Source organism: Arachis ipaensis, chromosome B10, assembly GCF_059453495.1.
Source record: "Arachis ipaensis isolate K30076 ecotype BB chromosome B10, ASM5945349v1, whole genome shotgun sequence".
NCBI lineage: Eukaryota > Viridiplantae > Streptophyta > Magnoliopsida > Fabales > Fabaceae > Arachis > Arachis ipaensis.
The window spans coordinates 117,098,612-117,111,657 of NC_142435.1; positions in this window are offsets into that span (position 1 = coordinate 117,098,612).

Genomic DNA, 13,046 nt, shown 5'->3' on the forward strand with positions numbered 1-13,046 from the left:
ATGGAAGTACAGTTGAGACAAACAGAACAGCAGTTATCAAAACAAATAACAGAAGAATGTCAAGCAGTTCAATTAAGAAGTGGAAAAACATTAAATACCTCACTTCAAGGCAGCAGGAAGCCAAGAAATGAGCAAAATATCATCCAAAATCCCTCTGAGGATAGTAAGAGCCCAGAGAGGAATGATTCTGGCGCTCAGACGCTAGAAAAAGAAGGAGAGCTGGCGTTAAATGCCCAACCCATGCTCAGTTCTGGCGTTCAAACGCCACAAACAAGCAATGAGTTGGCGTTAAACGCCCAAAGAAAGCTCAGTTCTGGCGTTCAAACGCCAGGAACAGGTAAGGAGTTGGTGTCTAACGCCAATCCAGCTTCCACCCCTGGCATTCAAACGCCAGTGAGGGATCAGACACACACAAGTGCTGATAACAACCCCTCTAAAAAGGCTTCCCCAACCACCTCTGTAGGGAATAAACCTGCAGCAACCAAGGTTGAGAAATACAAAGCCAAGATGCCTTATCCTCAAAAACTCCACCAAGAGGAGCAGGATAAGCAATTTGCTCGCTTTGCAGACTATCTCAGGACTCTTGAGATAAAGATTCCGTTGGCAGAGGCACTTGAGCAAATACCTTCTTATGCCAAGTTCATGAAAGAGATCTTGAGTCATAAGAAGGATTGGAGAGAAACTGAAAGAGTTCTCCTCACTGAAGAATGCAGTGCAATCATTCTAAAAAGCTTCCCAGAAAAGCTTAAAGATCCCGGGAGCTTCATGATACCATGCACATTAGAGGATAATTGCACCAAGACAGCCTTATGTGATCTTGGGGCAAGTATCACCCTAATACCTGCATCCACTATCAGAAAGCTTGGTTTGACTGAAGAAGTCAAACCAACCCGGATATGTCTCCAACTTGCTGATGGCTCCATTAAATACCCATCAGGCGTGATTAAAGACATGATTGTCAGGGTTGGGCCATTCGCCTTTCCCACTGACTTTGTGGTACTGGAAATGGAAGAGCACAAGAGTGCTACTCTCATTCTAGGAAGACCTTTCCTAGCAACTGGACGAACTCTCATTGATGTCCAAAAGGGGGAAGTAACCCTGAGGGTCAATGAAGACGAGTTCAAGTTAAATGCTGTCAAAGCCATGTAGCATCCAGACACACCCAAAGACTGCATGAAAGTTGGTCTTATTGACTCTTTGGTAGAGGAGGTCAACATGGCTGAGAGTCTCGAATCAGAGCTGGAAGACATCTTCAAAGATGTTCAGCCTGATCTGGAGGATTCAGAGGAATTGAAAGAACCTCTGAAACTTCCTCAGGAAGAGGAAACACCTCCTAAACCCGAGCTCAAACCATTACCACCATCCCTAAAATATGTATTTCTGGGAGAAAGTGACACTTTTCCAGTGATCATAAGCTCTGCTTTAAATCCACTAGAAGAGGAAGCACTAATTCAAGTGCTAAGGACACACAAGATAGCTCTTGGGTGGTCCATAGGTGACCTTAAGGGCATAAGCCCAGCTAGATGCATGCACAAAATCCTATTGGAGGATGATGCTAAGCCAGTGGTTCAACCACAGAGGCAGCTAAATCCAGCCATGAAGGAAGTGGTGCAGAAAGAGGTCACCAAATTACTGGAGGCTGGGATTATTTATCCTATTTCTGATAGCCCCTGGGTGAGCCCTGTTCAAGTCGTTCCCAAGAAGGGAGGCATGACAGTGGTTCATAATGAAAAAAATGAACTGGTTCCTACGAGAACAGTTACAGGGTGGCGCATGTGTATTGACTACAGAAGGCTCAATACAGCCACCAGAAAGGATCATTTTCCTTTACCATTCATAGACCAGATGCTAGAGAGACTAGTACGTCATGAATATTACTGCTTTTTAGATGGCTATTCAGGTTACAACCAAATTACAGTAGATCCCCAGGACCAAGAGAAAACAGCATTCACATGTCCTTCTGGAGTATTTGCTTACAGAAGAATGCCTTTTGGTCTGTGTAATGCACCTGCAACCTTTCAGAGGTGCATGCTCTCTATCTTCTCTGATATGGTAGAGAAGTTTTTGGAAGTCTTCATGGATGACTTTTCAGTATTTGGAGACTCATTCAGCTCCTGCCTTGACCATTTAGCACTTGTTCTGAAAAGATGCCAAGAGACCAACCTCGTTTTAAACTGGGAAAAATTTCACTTTATGGTGACTGAAGGAATTGTCCTTGGGCATAAAATTTCAAACAAGGGAATAGAGGTGGATCAAGCTAAAGTGGAAGTAATTGAAAAATTACCACCACCTGCTAATGTTAAGGCAATCAGAAGCTTTCTGGGGCATGCAGGATTCTACAGGAGGTTTATAAAGGATTTTTCAAAAATTACAAAATCCCTGAGCAATCTGCTAGCTGCTGACATGCCATTTATGTTTGACACAGAGTGTCTGTAAGCGTTTGAGACTCTAAAAGCTAAACTGGTCACAACACCAGTTATTTCTGCACCAGAATGGACTTTACCATTTGAACTAATGTGTGATGCCAGTGACCACGCCATTGGTGCAGTACTGGGGCAGAGGCATGACAAGCTTCTGCATGTCATTTATTATGCTAGCCGTATTTTAAATGATGCCCAAAAAAATTACACAACCACAGAAAAAGAATTGCTTGCAGTGGTTTATGCCATTGACAAGTTTAGATCATACTTAGTAGGATCAAAAGTGATTGTGTACACTGACCATGCTGCTCTTAAATATCTACTCACAAAGCAGGATTCAAAACCCAGGCTCATTAGATGGGTGTTGCTTCTGCAATAGTTTGATATAGAAATAAGAGACAGAAAAGGCACAGAGAACCAAGTGGCTGATCATCTGTCCCGGATAGAACCAGTAGAAGGGGAGTTTCCCCCCTCTATTGAGATCTCTGAGACCTTTCTGGATGAGCATTTGTTTGCCATTCAGGAAACACCATGGTTTGCAGACATTGCAAACTATAAAGCTGCAAGGTTCATACCCAAGGAGTACAGCAGGCAACAAAAGAAAAAATTAATTACTGATGCAAAGTACTACTTGTGGGATGAACCCTATCTCTTTAAGAGATGTGCAGACGGAATAATCCGTAGGTGTGTGTCTCGAGAAGAAGCACAGAAGATCTTAGGGCATTTCCATGGATCACAATATGGAGGCCATTTCGGAGGTGAGCGAACAGCCACCAAGGTCCTCCAATGTGGCTTCTACTGGCCTACACTCTATAGGGATTCCCGAGAGTTTGTACGTTACTATGACAGTTGCCAAAGAGATGGTAATCTGCCTCATGGTTACGCCATGCCTCAACAAGGAATCTTGGAGATTGAGTTATTTTATGTATGGGGAATTGACTTCATGGGACCTTTTCCACCATCATACTCAAACACTTATATTCTGGTGGCAGTCGACTATGTATCAAAATGGGTAGAGGCCGTTGCCACACCCATCAATGATACTAAAACAGTGCTGAAGTTCCTCCAGAAACATATCTTCAGCAGTTTTGGTGTCCCTAGAGTACTAATCAGTGATGGGGGCACTCACTTCTGCAACAAACAGCCTTACTCTGCCATGGTCTGGTATGGGATTCGGCACAAGGTGGCGACTCTATATCATCCACAGACAAATGGGCAAGCTGAAGTTTCTAACAGAGAACTAAAAAGAATCCTGGAACGGACTGTAAGTACCCATAGAAAGGATTGGGCAAGAAGCTTGGATGATGCTCTGTGGGCTTACAGAACAGCATTCAAGACCCCTATAGGGACTTCTCCATACCAGCTTGTGTATGGTAAGGCATGTCATTTGCCCGTGGAACTGGAACATAAGGCCTACTGGGCAACTAGATTCCTAAACTTTGATGCCAAATTAGCTGGAGAAAAAAGATTGCTCCAGCTGAATGAGCTAGAGGAATTCAGACTCACTGCTTTCGAAAATGCCAAGCTTTATAAAGAGAAATAAAAAAGGTGGCATGACAGAAAACTGTCATCTAAAGTCTTTGAACCAGGACAGAAGGTTCTGCTGTTTAATTTTAGGCTCAGGCTATTCCCTGGGAAACTGAAATCCCGGTGGAGGGGACCATATGTGATTACAAGTGTGTCACCATATGGCTATGTGGAGCTTCAAGACATTGATTCTAATAAGAAGTTCATTGTTAATGGACAGAGAATCAAACATTATCTTGAAGGAAATATTGAGCAAGAATGCTCAAAGTTAAGGCTAGATTAAAAAAGCTCAGCATGGTCCAGCTAAAGACAATAAAGAAGCGCTTGCTGCAAGGCAACCCAGCCATTAGCAAAACTCTTTCTATTAATTTATTTTATTCTATTCTTCCGTTTATTTATTTTTAAAGCATATAAGGTCAATATTAACAAGGTAAAGAATCAATTGCATAAAGTTTACAGGGCTACAGAAGGATTCAGAGCACAAAACAGGAAAAAGGAGCTCACTGGCAAGAAAACGCCAGTAGAGATAGCCATCTGGGCGTTAAACGCCAGAAAGAAGCAATTTCTGGGCGTTTAACGCCAGATTTACAGTATCCTAGGCGTTCAGAAAAACGTCCAGTGACAAAGGAGTTTCTGGCGTTTAACGCCAGCTGGAAGCAACAGCTGGGCGTTAAACGCCCAAACCAAGTACCAAGTGGGCGTTAAACGCCCAAAATATGCAGCAGTTGGGCGTTTGACGCCAGGATTGTGGGGAAGTAGGCAATTTCGTTTTCAATTCAAATTTTTTTCATTTTTTTTATGTTTCAATTCATGATTTTCTACACAAACATGTTACAAATCCTAATTTTTCAAATCCTTTTTCAAAAGATATCAAATGTATCTTAATTCATAAACCCTTTTTTTAATCCTCTTCAAATTATTTTCAAATCTTTTTTCAAAACAAATCTATTTCTTTTCCTTCTAAAATCTTTTCAACTCATCAATATCTTTTTGAAATCTTCACAACATCTTTTTTAAAATTTAGATTTATCATTTTCAAATATCTTTCATATCTTTTCAAATTTAAATTACATCTTTTCCTATCACACTTATCTTTTCCAAATCACTTTTTCTATCATATCTTTTTCAACTAATTTTCGAAACCCACCCCCTTCCCTTTAAATGTTGGTTCGGCCTCTCCCCCTCTCCTCCACAATTCGAACTTGGCTCTCCTCATATCCCTCTCCTCTCATTTCTTTTGCTTGAGGACAAGCAAACCTCTAAGTTTGGTGTGTTTATCCGTGATCACTAAGCTAATATCCACTAAGATCATGGATCCTAAGGGAAAACAAACCGACTCAAGAGGCAAGAAAGAGAATATTCCAAAACCACTTTGGAATCAAGGGAAGTTCATAACCAAAGAACATTCAGACCATTTTTACAAAATAATGAGTCTAAGGTCAGTGATCCCGGAAGTTAAATTTGATCTAAAAGAAGACGAATATCCGGAGATCCAAGAGCAAATTCAAAACAGGAGCTGGGAAGTTCTAGCTAATCCTGAAACAAAGGTGGGAAGAAACATGGTTCAGGAATTCTATGCTAATCTATGGCAGACGGACAGGCAGAGGATAGTTGGAACCGCATTCTATGACTATAGAACTTTAGTCAGAGGGAAGATTGTAAATAAGGGAGATCTTTAAGCTGCCTCAACTGCAAGATGACCCAGACTCCTTTAATAGGAGAATGATGAGATCAAACCTGGGCTTGGATAAAATCCTAGAGGACATATGCCTCCCTGGAGCCAAATGGACAACCAACACAAAGGGTGTCCCAAACCAACTCAAGAGAGGAGATCTCAAACCAGTCGCCAGAGGCTGGCTGGACTTCATTGGGTGCTCTATACTGCCCACTAGCAACCGCTCTGAAGTCACCATCAGAAGGGCAGTGATGATTCATTGCATTATGCTGGAAAAAGAAGTGGAAGTTCATCAGTTGATTGCTTGTGAGCTTTAAAAAATTGCAAACAAGAACTCCAAAGATGCCAAATTGGCCTATCCAAGCTTAGTTTCTCTGTTATGTAAGGATGCTGGGATAAAAATGGGAGTAAATAAGTATATCTCAGTTGAGCAACCAATCACCAAAAAGTCTATGGAAGGACAACAAGTGCAGGATGACCCCATCAAGAGAAAAGCACAGGAGTTCCTCCCAGAAATTCCTCAAATTGAATACTGAGAGTGCCTAGAAGCATCTGTCACCAAGTTGCAAGAAGCTGTGGATCAACTGAAGGAAGAACAGCAAAATCAAAACAGCATGCTTTGCAAACTGCTTAGAGAACAAGAAGAGCAAGGGCGTGAACTGAAGGAATTGAAGCGTCAGAAACTATCTCTTGAAGGGCCAAGCACTCCACAGACTAAAGAGGCATCCACCTCCCAGATTCAAGGTTGTTGAGTTCTAATCTTAGCCTTAACTCTGTGATAATTGTTCTTATTTGAGTTTTACCTTAGAAGTTATATATGAGTAGTAGTAATTAGTATCTATATTTTGATTTTATCTCCAATTAAGCTATAGTTTATTTTTCTCATCTTCATTAAATATGAATAAAATAGCAGATTTTCTTTAGAAAAAGGAGGCAATATTTTTTCGAGTTTTTAATAAGGAAAATTCTAATTATTTACATGTGGTGGCAATGCTTTTTGTCTTCTGAATGAATGCTTGAACAGTGCATATGTCTTTTGAATTTGATGTTTATGAATGTTAAATATGTTGGCTCTTGAGAGAATGATGAAAAAGGAGAAATGATATTTGATAATTTGAAAAATCATAAAAATGATTCTTGAAGCAAGAAAAAGCAGTGAATACAAAAGCTTGCAGAAAAAAATAAAAAATAAAAGAAAAAGAAAAAGAAAAAGCAAGAAGAAAAAGTCAATAGCCCTTAAAACCAAAAGGTAAGGGTAATAAAAAGGATCCAAGGCTTTGAGCATCAGTGGATAGGAGGGCCTAAAGGAATCAAATCCTGGCCTAAGCGGCTAAACTAAGCTATCCCTAACCATGTGCTTGTGGCGTGAAGGTGTCAAGTGAAAACTTGAGACTGAGCGGTTAAAGTCAAGGTCCAAAGCAAAAAGAAGAGTGTGCTTAAGAACCCTGGACACTTCTAATTGGGGACTTTAGCAAAGCTGAGTCACAATCTAAAAAGGTTCACCCAATTATGTGTCTGTGGCATTTATGTATCCGGTGGTAATACTGGAAAACAAAGTGCTTAGGGCCACGACCAAGACTCATAAAGTAGCTGTGTTCAAGAATCAACATACTGAACTAGGAGAATCAATAACACTATCTGAATTCTAAGTTCCTATTGATACCAATCATTCTGAGCTTCAATGGATAAAGTGAAATGCCAAAACTGTTCGGAAGCAAAAAGCTACTAGTCCCACTCATCTAATTAGAATCTGAGCTTCACTCAAAACTCTGAGACATTATTGCTTCTTTACTCATTTGTATTCTATTTTATTTGTCTAGTTTCATGGGGACAAGCAACAGTTTAAGTTTGGTGTTGTGATGAGCGAATATTTTATACGCTTTTTGGGGTTAATTTCATGTAGTTTTTAGTATATTTTAGTTAGTTTTTAGTATATTTTCATTAGTTTCTAGGCAAAATTCATATTTCTGGACTTTATTATGAGTTTGTGTGTTTTTCTATAATTTCAGGTATTTTCTGGCTGAAATTGAGGGAGCTGAGCAAAAATCTGATTCAGGCTGAAAAAGGACTACTGATGCTGTTAGATTCTGACCTCCCTACACTCAAAATGGATTTTTTGGAGCTACAGGAGTCCAATTGGTGCGATCTCAATTGTGTTGGAAAGTAGACATCCAGGGCTTTCCAGAAATATATAATAGTCCATACTTTACTTAAGGATAGATGATGTAAACTGGCGTTCAACGCTAGTTCCATGTTGCATTCTGACGTTAAACGCCTGAAACAAGTTACAAGTTGGAGTTCAATGCCAGAAACAGGTTACAACCTAGCGTTCAACTCTGGAAACAGCCTAGGCACGTGTAAAGCTTAAGTCTCAGCCCCAGCACACACCAAGTGGGCCCCAGCACACACCAAGTGGGCCCCAGAAGTGGATTTCTGCACCATCTATCTTAGATTATTCGTTTTCTGTAAACCTAGGTTACTAGTTGAGTATTTAAACAACTTTTAGAGATTTATTCTGTACCTCATGACATTTTAGATCTGAACTTTGTACTCTTTGATGGCATGAGTCTCTAAACTCCATTGTTGGGGTGAGGAGCTCTGCTGCTGATGAGTATTTTTTTGCGGAAAAACGAATTTCTCCAAAACACCCAAAACTAACCGGCAAGTGCACCGGGTCGCATCAAGTAATAATAACTCATGGGAGTGAGGTCGATCCCACAGGGATTGAAGGATCAAGCAACTTTAGTGGATGATTAGTTTAGTCAAGCTAACATTTGAGTGATAATTGATGCAGCAGAAAGTAAATGACAAGGAAAATTAAAGTGCAGAAAGTAAATTGCATTGAAACTTAAAGAGCAAGAAATGTAAATTGCAAGAATCTTAAATTGCAAGAAATGTAAATTGCATGAAATTAAAAGGGAGTGGGTGCTGGAAATTAAAAGAAAGCAATAGATCAAGTAATTGGAAAGTTAAGTTGCAAGAAGAATAAAGGAAATTAGGTACTGGGATTCATGAAATCAAACACGGAAGTGTAAATAACAATCAAACAGAGAAGTAAAAGATGCAGCAGGTTCAACAGATTTGGAAAATCACTTTAAAATCAAAACAGAGAGCAACTTGGCTCAATTGCAAAATTTAAATGAGAGGTTGAAGATCTCAGGGGTTGGATGAGACTAGAGACCAAGTCTAGATCTTAATTCCTTCCTTGATCCAACAGAGAATAATTGCAGAAGAAAATAGAGAAGAAAGGAGTAAAGAGAGTTTTGATTCAAATCATAATTCACTGAAATTATGCAGACAAGTAAACAGAGAGAATTCTCAAGGTGAGATTGAAACAGAATTTCTTCAATTCTCAACCCAAGATTCAAAACAAAAATGAAAACTAAGAGAGAGAGTTCTGTATTCCTAATGCTCCCTAGTGAAGCTCGCCTCCCTCTTCTCTCTATTCCGGCCTTCCTTTCTAAAATGAGAATGATGCCTTATATAGGCATTTTTACAAAATGAAAATGAAATTCAAAACAAATTACAATTAAAATAAAATTTTTATTCTAACTATCTCTTGTGCCTTTGAGTGGTGTCAATTGGGCCCTTGCTCTTGATGGAATTGGGTTGATAGAGGCCTTGGTTGATTGCTCTTGGAGTTGGAGAGAGAACCAATGTGAACCGGGTTGTGAATCTTAAAAGCTTGAGTAAAAGTTTGAGTAAGGCAAACTTTTACTCCAACTTTTCACATCAGCCACCCTCTTTTGCTGATACCAACGTTTGGGAAAAAGTTTGGGGTCAAACTTTTGCTCAAATGTTGGCCTCCCCTTGCATACTCATGGTGCTACTTTGTCCTCTTGTCAACGTTGCCAATTTTATGCCCACTATAGACTATTATATATGGTTGGAAAGCTCTAAATGTCATATTTCTAACCCAATTGGAATCACCTCAATTGGACATCTACAACTCAAGTTATGCTCCTTTGAAGAGGACAGGGTCGCTGGCTTTGGTGCCCAACGTTTGAGGTAAAGTTTGCCTCAAACATGGTCGAAAACGCCAGTTTTGGAGGCTCATATGTATTGTACACCCCATACTATTATATATTGTTGGAAAGCCCTGAATTTCTACTTTCCAATGCCTTTGGAAGCACATCATTTGGAGCTCTACAGCTCGAGTTATACTCCGTCGAAGGTGCAGAGGTCAGTTGGCCTCACTGCAGGTATCCACCATGTTCGTTTATGCACATTGCGGGGCAGTTTTCTCCCTCAGTTTTAGTGTCCACCATGCAGTGCCATATATTCTTGGAAAGCTCTTGATTCCTACTTTCCATTGCTTTTTGAATCACCTCATTTGGAGCTCTGTAGCTCAAGTTATTCTTGTTGGAAGTATACCCCTTGTATGCCTTGTGGCACCAACGTTTGCCAAAAAGCTTGAGGCAAACGTTGGCGCAAGCTTTTTCTCCCCTGGGTGTGTTGGTGTGGTGCCAACGTTTGCCAAAAAGTTTGAGGTAAACGTTGGCGCAAACTTTTGCTCTCCAGGGTGTTGATTTTTGATGCCAAAAGTTTGCCAAAAAGTTTGAGGCAAACTTTTGGTCCAGCTTTTTGCACAAAAGTTTGCACAAAAGTTTGAGGCAAACTTTTGGTCCAGCTTTTTGCTCCCTGGTTCATTTTCACTTATTCCAAAAGTTTGAGCTAAAGTTTGAGGCAAACGTTTGCTCAAACTTTTTGTCCTCTCTTCCTCCTAGCCATTCCTTCTTGCTTCAACCTTTCTCCAAGCTTTCTTCACCTATCATTAATCAACCAAACACATCAAAGATATGCTCAAAATCATGAGATATTCATTCTTTCATAATATGTGACAATTATAGCATTAAACCTCATGAAATAGCATGAATTCATACATGGTTGATTAAATCAAAGGAAACATGAAAATCTACCCAATTGGCTTGCTTATGGCTCAAGAAAGTGCATAAAACCTATTGAAAACAAATGAAAAAAGCATAGAAAAACATGACATGGTGACATGTCATCACAACACCAAACTTAAACCTTGCTTGTCCCCAAGCAAGAAAAGAATCATGCAATAAAGATTGACAATCCAAGGCAAGAAGAATAGCAACTCAATGTTCATGGTAAGCTAGTTTTCTAAGCATGCTATAATCACAAAAGAAATGTAAATGATTGATGCTTCCATCTAGCTCAATTTATGAAATCTTTTCTTATATTTCTTCCTTGAAACAAGCTTTTGATTTTCTTATTAGTTTCTCCTTTTGGGTGCTTTGCCCCATGAGTTGATAACAAAGCTACGACTTCTAAATGCTTTGTTTTCAAGTATTACCACTTGATACATAAGCACCACAAGCATTTGATTAGAGGACTTCATTAAGCTCATTTTTCTTTTCTTTTCTTGACTCTCTAATCATTGATGCTCAGAGCCTTGAGCTTTGAGGGAGTGCTTTTGCACTTTGAGCCTAACCTTGACTTCTAAGTGTTTTGTTTTCAAGCATTTGGCTTGATACATAAACACCACAAGTACTTAACAAATAAATTGCCATTGGTACTCAGAGCCTTCAGCTTTCTCATTCTTTCCCTTTTTCTTTTCTTGCTTTAATTATATTTGCCTCTTCAAGGTTTTCATGATTTTCAAAAGATTTCACAAAATGTCCTAGATGAAAACTTCAATTAAATAAAATCCAATGCAATTAAGCAACAATCAAACATACTAGCTTTCCAATACTTTTATGCACATGCTAAAATCTTCTTTAATGCCTTGTTTGTTTATGATCATGATACTTTACTGCTTTTGAATTCACAAAACTCAAGTTGATAGTCATAATGCATGGCAACATGTTACAAATCAGTATTCAAGCTATGCTTATTCATACCACACATGCACATAGAGAATATAAAGACAATTATGCATTGTAAGTGCTGGAAATAAATGAGGAGAAAAGGAACTCTACAACCTTGTAGTTCATCTTCATTATTGTTGTCCTTTTTCCTCTATTCTTCCTCCTTCCCTTGCCAAACTCAGAATGCTTGCTCATCCTCAAGCAACAATTAGAACAATGGCTATGGGGCTAAGATGGATCATGAATGTCTTACACAAGAAATCTTAGTAGTACATGTGTTTCAAGCAAGCAAAATTAAAGATAATAATCAAGGCACAAGAGACAGAGATATTGTGATTGAAAGCTTAAGAAGGTGAGCATAATACTTTGCATAAAGAATAAGTGGCACACCAAACTTAGTGTGACACTTTCACTTGGAATCAATGCAAGTATCCAGTAAAGATTTGAAGCAAATTATGTTGCATAGCAACACCAAACTTAGAATGCAATCCTATGTCCATTTATTTGAATTAAAACCAAGCAAATGAAACTGTTCTTTATTAAATACAATCACTAAGCCAAGAATCTGTCATTAATAAAGCTCTCTTGGTGATGTATTAATAAACACAGCAAATAAGCAAACTAAAATGAAAGCATTAAAAACAAAGAATTAACTAAAGTAAACAGAATAACAAAATATCAAACCAAAAGAAAATTAACACTGCAAAGACATTATGGTTATGCAAACAAGTGGTGTTGCTGAATGATTTGCATAGAAAAATAGGTGGCACACCAAACTTAGAATCTTGGTGTGTCACTTTCATTTTTTGATTTGATGCAATCATCCATAAAGATTGAAAACAATTTGTTGCAAGGCAACACCAAACTTAGAATGTAACCATATGCCAATTTATTGAATTTAAACAAAACAAAGAACGAAAACAAAGCAGAGAAGAGAAATTATACCTACGGTTGACATGTTGTTCACTTTCTTCCTCTTCTTCCAGTTTGTTAAGAGGAATGACTTCAAGAGAGGAGAAGATTCAGCTATTGCCCCCTGTCTTGGTTTCCTCTTAGCAAGCTTTCTGTTGTACATGGCTTGATTGAGCTTGCGTGCTATTGGTCCAGGGGTTGGATTGCTTGTGGTTGACCTCCTCTTGAATGTTGTCCTTGGTAGTTTGGTCACAATCCTCTTCTTGGTGCTTTTGTTAATTGCCTTTACTTCTTTGAATCCAAGTCTTGGTGGTTGTGTGATTGTTGGAGTCTTCTTTTCATCAAGAGTCTCTTGTATTGGTGGTTCCATGAACTCCTCCTTTATGTACTTCTCTGCCTCACTTGAGTTTGGAATGCCTTCTTCACTTTCTTGCTCCTCCACTTCCTCTTTTACACTCAACATTTGTTTTAATAGCTCTTTTATGGAGGAGGTTTGTTGATCTTCCCAAGCTTTCTTCATCTCCTCTTCATACCTTTCGATCATGGATTCAAGTGTTGAGGCGTTTTGGTCCAGGGAGGTTTGTGGAGGTTGTGAGTGTTCAGGTTCTTTTGTCACCTCAAGTGTAGTTTCATTTTCAACCACCTCATTCTTCATTAAAAATCCACTTGACTCAGTAG